The 7,485-nt window shown below is 46.3% G+C and overlaps 1 pseudogene; it reads left to right on the top strand.

Annotated features, from left to right (window-relative positions):
• The first annotated feature begins 368 nt into the window (after positions 1–368).
• LOC125413696 (motile sperm domain-containing protein 3 pseudogene) lies at positions 369–2,054 on the top strand (annotated as a pseudogene).
• The last annotated feature ends 5,431 nt before the right edge of the window (positions 2,055–7,485 follow it).

Below are 7,485 nucleotides of genomic sequence, written 5' to 3'. Positions count from 1 at the left end.
TGAGCATAGGAAACCTCAAAGCCCACCCCACAGTGACATACTTCCTCCAACAAGACCACACCCACTGCAACAAAGCCACACCTCTTAACAGTGTCATTTCCTGTGAGATTATAGGGGCCAATTATATTCAAACTACCACAAGAACCAAATCAAAAATTGGTCCCAGAGCTTGGAGAGATGGCTTAATGATTAAGAGTGATTGTTCTTATGGAGGACCTGAGTTCAGTTCCCAGAACCCACTATTGAGCGGCTCACAACCCCCAGCTCTAGAGGTTCTAATGCTCTCTTCTGGCCTCTAGACACCTGCATACACAGGACACACATGCACAGATATGCATACACACATTCTTAAATAGGAAAAATAAAACATGGGCCCAAACCGTGACAGAATCCTCACCACAGGAGAATCACAGACGGCCACAGGGCAGATGGGAGCTGCCAGGGGTATGGAAGTCATCACCATCATGCTCGCTACAGTGGCAAAATCCCAGCGTTCTCCATGCCTGGACCTGCCGCAAATGGGAAGCCCCTGGAGCTCTTGTTCTTCGCTGTGGAAATGTAAAGCAACTCAGCCACATTGGATGACAGATTAGAGAATAAAACATGCCATTACCAAGCACATTACAATACCCTTCCTAATATTTACCCAATGGAGCTGAAAAGCCCCTGAGTTTGGCCACACCGCAAAAACACCTGCAAATGGACGTTTGTAGTGGCTCTGTTCACAATTGCCAAAGTCTGGAGGAAGCAACCAAGATACCTGTCAGTAAGTCGATTGGTAAATAAGTGATAACCTAACCGGAGTGGAGAATCGTTCCACACTTAAAAGAAATTGTCTCTGGATGATGGCGCTCTTGACCTGGCCACCAGCTGGCTGAAGGAAACTGATGAGCATTAGATACCAAGGCTCTCTTGTCCTCCTGAGCTCCACCCACTAGTGTCCTAAAATCCAGAGCCTGCGTGGGCTGTGGGGTACCCTTCCTTCCTCAGGACCTATTGTCCTGATGCTGAACTTTCCCCAGACCTAGTACTCAGGACATAATGAGGGAGTGGTCCCCAGCAGCTTCTGACCCTCTACAACCCCAAAAGAGCTGTGCTTCACTTCCAAGTCCTGTGTACGGCACCTGGCAAATGTACTGCATTTGATGCAGAAGGGCACGTGACACCTCAGTCTTGCAGTGACACTGTGGTTTGACATGTGCACCCCCCCCATTGTTGGGGTTTCTGTCCTGCCAGGTTCTCATAGTCATTAAGTCCCAAAGAATCACACAGAAGTCTACTTTAGTTGTAAACTGATTGGCCCATTAGCTCAGGCTTCATATTAGCTCTTATAACTTACATTAGCCCATTATTCTAGTATATGTTAGCCACATGGCTCGGTACCTTTTTCAGCGTGGCAGGTCACATCTTCCTTCTTCTGTGTCTGGACAGGACTGGGGAGGAAATGGGTTTCCTCCTTCCCAGAATTCTCCTGTTCTCATTGCCCACCTCTACTTCCTGTCTGGTTGTCCCGCCTCTACTTCCTGCCTGGTTACTGGCCAATCAGTGTTTAGTTAAAACATAATTGACAGAATACAGAATTGTCCCCCCCCATCCCACCCCACCCCATCTGCAATCACTATGATGTCCAGAACCAACTCCGCATTAAACCGTCTGAGGACGCGGGACAGGGATGAGTGGTCAGACAAAAAGACATCACCTCTGTTCTTTGGATCCCTTTGAGCTTCAGAGACATTCTGATGCCAACCCAGGGCCTGCAGTGAGGACATGACCAATCCCAGCCAGACACTTCCAAGAGTGGCTTCCTACAGCTAGCCGCCATCTCCTTCCTGTTCTTTTTGCTAACTATCATGGTCCCTGAGGCCTTCCTACTGCTGGTACTGCAGGGTAAACGTGGCAGCCAGCTGCTTCAAGTCTTACATGTGTCCCTGGGACAAAAGCTGGTGGCAGCTTACATCTTAGGCCTCCTCACCATGGTGCCCTTTGGATGTGAGCTCTCAGGTGAACCCATCCCCTCTTCCTTCCTGTGTGGGGACCTGATGCAATCATTGTGATGTTTGCCCTTGTGCCCTCTCCCTTCTCCTTCGTGCCCGTTCTCAGTTGTCATCCTCCACCACCAATGCCCAGGGATTTGTACTTATTTTCCAAGATGAATAAAAGAAATACTTAAAATTTAAAAAAATGAAATGACCTATCAAGCCATGAAAAGACATAATAAAGCAAAACAAATGCAGAGCACCATGTGGAAGGAGCTGTTGGAAGGCAGCATAGGGTTGGCATTTGTCTCGATGATGTTCTGGAAAAGGCAGAATTATGAAGGTGTGGAAGTCATCAGTGGTTTCCGAGAGATAAGCGGGGAGAAGGACGGGCAGGAAGAACACAGAATAAACTGTCTTGTGAAATGCCGTCATGATGAATAATTCATTTGTCCAAGCCCACAGGACATTCACCACCAAGCGTCGACACTAATGTGACCTATGAACTTCAGAGGTAAAGGAGGTAGCCGTGGAGGCTCATCGGTCTGGTGGGTGTTGGAAACGGTAGAGGGGAAGACTCTGCATATAAGGTGTGTGTGACATCTTTATTCTGCCTTCCAAGTTTGTTGTGAACCTAAAACTTCTGTCTTTTTTTTTTTTAAGTCATTGCTGGTGAGTCTTTTATTACCAATGTACCTTGGTGTTTTGGAGACAAATAAGTAGACTTTCTCCTTTTCTAAAAGGTTAATTAATTTACTTACTTATTAATTAGGGAATGGAGAGATGGTTCAGTGGCTAACAGCACTTATTGCCTTTGCAGATGACCCAGGTTCAATTCCTAGCACCACATTGTTGCTTAAAGCTGTCCGTAACTCCAGTCCCAGTGGATCTGATGCCATCTTCTGACCTCCTCAGGCACCAGGGTCACACATGGTGCATTGGCATACATGCAAGCAAAATAATCATAAAATAAAATAATTAAATCTAATAAAAATTAAATAGTCAATTTTAAAAGCTATATTTCTTAAATGCCTTTGTTGCTGAATCTTCGTTAGGTTGCTATTTCCTGATTTAAGAATTGGCTTCTGCCAGACACGTTAGTACACTTCTTTACTCCCAGTCCTTGGGAGGCAGAGGTAGGCATATTTCTTTGAATCTGAGACCAGCCTGGTCTATTTCATGAGTGAGCTCTGGGCCAGCCAGAGTTACATGGTGAGACCCCCATCTCAGGGGAAATAGAGGGGCGCTCCTAATATAAGAAAAGGTGCAGGACTGGGTACCACCCACCCTGATGAGTTCTGGCGTATGAACAAGACATATATATATTTGGCAGAAGTATACTCCTGTTTCCCAGCCTAGAGTTCAGGTTCAAAACCAGAAAGGATGTGGAGGCACTATTCCTTCCCTACCAGCTTATCCCTAAAGACATCTGGTATCCTCTGGAGTGGGATGAAGGTGAACCAGGGAAAAAGACCAAGCTCTTTTGTTTTTCCCATAACAGGGGAAAGATGAAGTAAGGCCAAGAGCTTCAAGTGAAAAGGAGGCCAAACTCTTAAGAAAAGGCAGAGGAAGAACCTTCGAAAACAAGCTGGAGCTTGGAAACATCCAGCAACACTGCCTTTGGAGAGCAAGAAAGACATTCAAACGGATGCTCCCCAGTTACCTTACTGAAGAGGCAGCTGTAGGATGCAGGACACACCAGCCAGTGGAGGAGAACATTGCCTCTGCTGTATGTGGTTCTCCGAGTGCTGGGAGGGTGGAGCTACTTAGGAGGAGAAGGATGCGACACAATGCATTGGGGTGGGGGGAAAAATCAGATGGGCTGTGTGACTTTGAAATTAGGATTACGCATTATTTTTTTTCCTGACTGAAAAGAAAAAAGAAAATTAGAAACAAGAGAAAAGGGGAAGAAAGTCAGAATCCAAAGTGTGGGGTATAAGCGTAAAAATTCTCCTTTTCTCCAATCCCTGCCCATCTCAGCATCCCAAACAGCTAAGGACAGAGGAAGCCTGCATGGTTAAAGTTTCCTTCGACCAGACCTCCGTCAGGCTCCTTCCGAAGAATGATGAAGGATGATGACCGCATTCTTGAAGGTAGAATCCTCATGATTTAATCACTGCCCAACAACATTACCCCATTATCCTAAGGGATCAAAGCTTCAGCCTCCAGATTTGGAAGGATGAAAATATTCTGTCCACAGCAATGGCTACTTGTTTGACTTCTGTAAAGCCTGACTTCCCAAAATGCAGATTTCCCATAACGGGTGTGATGGCAGTGCAGACGCCCACCTCAAAGGACCACGCTGTAAGAAGTTACCACGCCCATGCACAGCCATCAGTAAACAGCTGGGACCGGAGCACCAGGTGGGTCTCCTGACACTCAGTTAGTGTCCTTGTCCCTTCACGTCAACCCAACCGCCAGTGAGTGGGTTAGAGAGTGAACCGGAATAACTTCAGAAATCTCACTCTTCCTCAAATTGTAGAACTCCCTCAGGAATTAAAACTCCCCCCTCTTGGGTCTAAGTTGGCCACTCGGGCCTCTCTGCAGCCAACAGCAAGTGTCCGTGTTGTCAAAGTATTTTGTTTCCACTCTGAGGGGATGGGCGTGACAAAATTGAATCAGTCCACCGAGAGAAGCCAGTCTAGCTTGCCACCAAGCTGTGCACACCCCGTAGAAAGAAGAGAGTCCCTGGTTGATGTCTGTGCACTGCTTTCATTTTCTCAGAAGGCCTCTTGGGGTAAACATGGCAGGAGTGAATGTTAAAAAGTGGACCAGGCCGTCTACTCTCCCCAGGAGTGGCTCACTGTCTCCCTGTCCTGTTGAGTAAAATCGGATCCCCATGTCCTCTGAGACCTTGCAAGGTCATTTTTTAAGCAGGACTTTTAGTCAAGTTGTTAAGGGTGTGAAGACACAGAACGCCTGCATGGAAGAGACAGACAGACAGATGTGCGCACGCACACACACACACACACACACACACACACACACACACACACACACACCTTTGTCTTTTCTCAAAGATCATCAGGGTTCTTTCTTCCTCCCGTGACTGTTGCTTCATCTCAGAGGCTCTCACCTCGTTTACAACACCTTCCAAATGAAGGCAGAAGGAAGCCTAATGAATAGTTAAAGGCGTAATTAGAAATAGGCGCCCGGCCTTGTTTCTCTCCTAAACTGGTTGATTTATGCCTTGTTGTGATTTTTTTTTTAAGGACACAAAACTACTAATTTATGTGTGAAAAGGACATTGAATTAATCCTGAAGATCCCAGCAGCCTTTAAAGATCTGAATCATATGTTGGGCTCGTTTAAAACTTGCATTGGAAATTAAGGCAGAATAAAGCCCTTTAATTTGAAAAGTGCATCCATAGTGGCTGTCCCTAGGATATCTGCAGGGTCATTATTCAGAAAGGTTAAGGAGGGACTTTATTTTTTATATTCACTATGTATTTCCCAGTTACAGCTCACCATGGTGCATTTCAACTTATAAAGGGAAGGAGATAAAAAAGGGGGGGAGGGGAGCTCTTTCTTCACTTCCCACTTAATTTCCTCGCCTCCACGCCAGTCCCAGCTTAATGAATGTAATTGCTACCTTTGATGAAAATACTATTATCAAGATCACACATTACATTGGAAAACAGTTTTTCTTTAAACACAGCTACCGCAGTCTCTAATTATGCATGTAACAAGTGTCTCCTGAACAAAAGAGCATGTTGTGTACAATTGCTAGGAATTGGAGCAAGGCGAATTTGAACAAAGGACAGATTAGGTTTGCTCCCTGCTCCACAAAGCCCATCCCTCTGATTAATTTCCTGCAAAAACTAAAACAATTCTCTTAAAAGGCGCTCACCCCCTCTCTCCAGAATGATCCATATGCCATTTGGGTCTTTCTATAGGATGATAATGGCCCCAGATTTGAACCCACATTAGAAAATAAGAAAGGGCTTTTATGAACTTCCTCTTTCATATGCAAATGAACACCACTAGCTCTTGAGGTATAATGAGCCCCCCCCCCCCAAACAAAGTGACTTTTTCAGTGGCCATAAAAGAGCTCACTGGTAGGGGAAGGTCTGCACTGAACATGTTCAACCCAATTATTTTATTAGTTTTAAGAAATGAAACATCTTTACGAAAATACTCTGCCTGGTGAGTCGGAATGACGGCAGCTTTTGCAAGTCAGCCTTTGAGAGTAGACAGATTTTGACTCATGAGCAGGATTTCAAGGAAATAAAATAGACCAAGGATTAAACCAAAAGTAGGCTTAAGGTTTTGGGAGACTCAGTTTTAACTCGCACTTTGTGGTATCATTTGGTGTACCGTGGGGCAGACTGGGCAAGTTCTGCTGTGTCTCCTTTCTACCCCTATCAGTGGTGAGAATGGAGCAATGGCTCAATGCTGCTTCCTGGTGTTAAGCAAACCCAGAAGAAAAAGCCAAGGTAGTGTCTGTTTAGACTTGGGCAGAAAGCCCCTCCCCAGAAGGATAATTTTGAAGGCTTGGTTCCCAGGAGGTGGATCCAGTCCCTAAGTGGTAACTGGGTCCTGAGGGCTCTGACCTAAGTGATGGATGTTATTTTGGGTATGTGGGATCTGGCTGGAGGATGTGACAAGGGTCCCTGGGGTTTGCCTTTGAAGGGTATCTCATCCCTGGCCTCTTCCTTTAGTCTGTGTCTCTGCCTCAGGGCCAGATTAGCTTCCTGTCAGCAGCTTGCCTGTCCTTTCTGTGCCTTCTCACCAGGGTGTCTTGCCTGAGCGTAGGCCCAGAAACATGGAGTCAAGTGACTCCAGACTCAATTCTCCCAAACAATATCTGTATGTAAGAACCATGGAGAAAAGAGCAGCTTACCTTCAGGGCTTCCTATGCAAGGGAGGAAGAGCAGATACTTTTTTTTTGGTTTTTGGTTTTTTTTCGAGACAGGGTTTCTCTGTAGCTTTGGAGCCTGTCCTGGAACTAGCTCTTGTAGACCAGGCTGGTCTCGAACTCACAAAGATCCGCCTGCCTCTGCCTCCCGAGTGCTGGGATTAAAGGCATGGGCCACCACCGCCCAGCAAGAGCAGATACTTAAAGAGAAGTACAGTACCCCTCCTAGTTAGCACAGGACCCATCAGGTCATTTCCTTAGAGCAGCGAAGGCCATGACTATGCCACGCCAGCTAAATGAAAGTTCTATCTATGGAAGTCCCAGCCACACAGACCCTCTCTCCCTCCTTCCCTCCCTCCCTCCCTCCCACCAGTCTCTACCAGCCACCTTTGCTCAGTCCATCCCCACACCACACCATTCTTTTCTGTCTCACTTCTGTCTCACTAATTGTCAGATGCAACCACAAAGCCCGTGTAAACTGAGTACAGAGTGAATCTCCAAATTGCGTTCACGCTGAGAGATTTCATAGGGTCGTGACCATGACGTGGGAGGACGATGGGAATTTCATGCAAACTCTCAGCGGATGAGAAAATGGCCATTCTTCAGTTTAAAGGAGAGAGAGAGAGAGAGAGAGAGAGAGAGAGAGAGAGAG

This window comes from Myodes glareolus, chromosome 7, assembly GCF_982192425.1.
Source record: "Myodes glareolus chromosome 7, mMyoGla1.1, whole genome shotgun sequence".
Classification (NCBI taxonomy): domain Eukaryota; kingdom Metazoa; phylum Chordata; class Mammalia; order Rodentia; family Cricetidae; genus Myodes; species Myodes glareolus.
The sequence above is the reverse complement of the archived record's forward strand: the minus strand, read 5'-3'. Positions and strand labels throughout refer to the sequence as shown.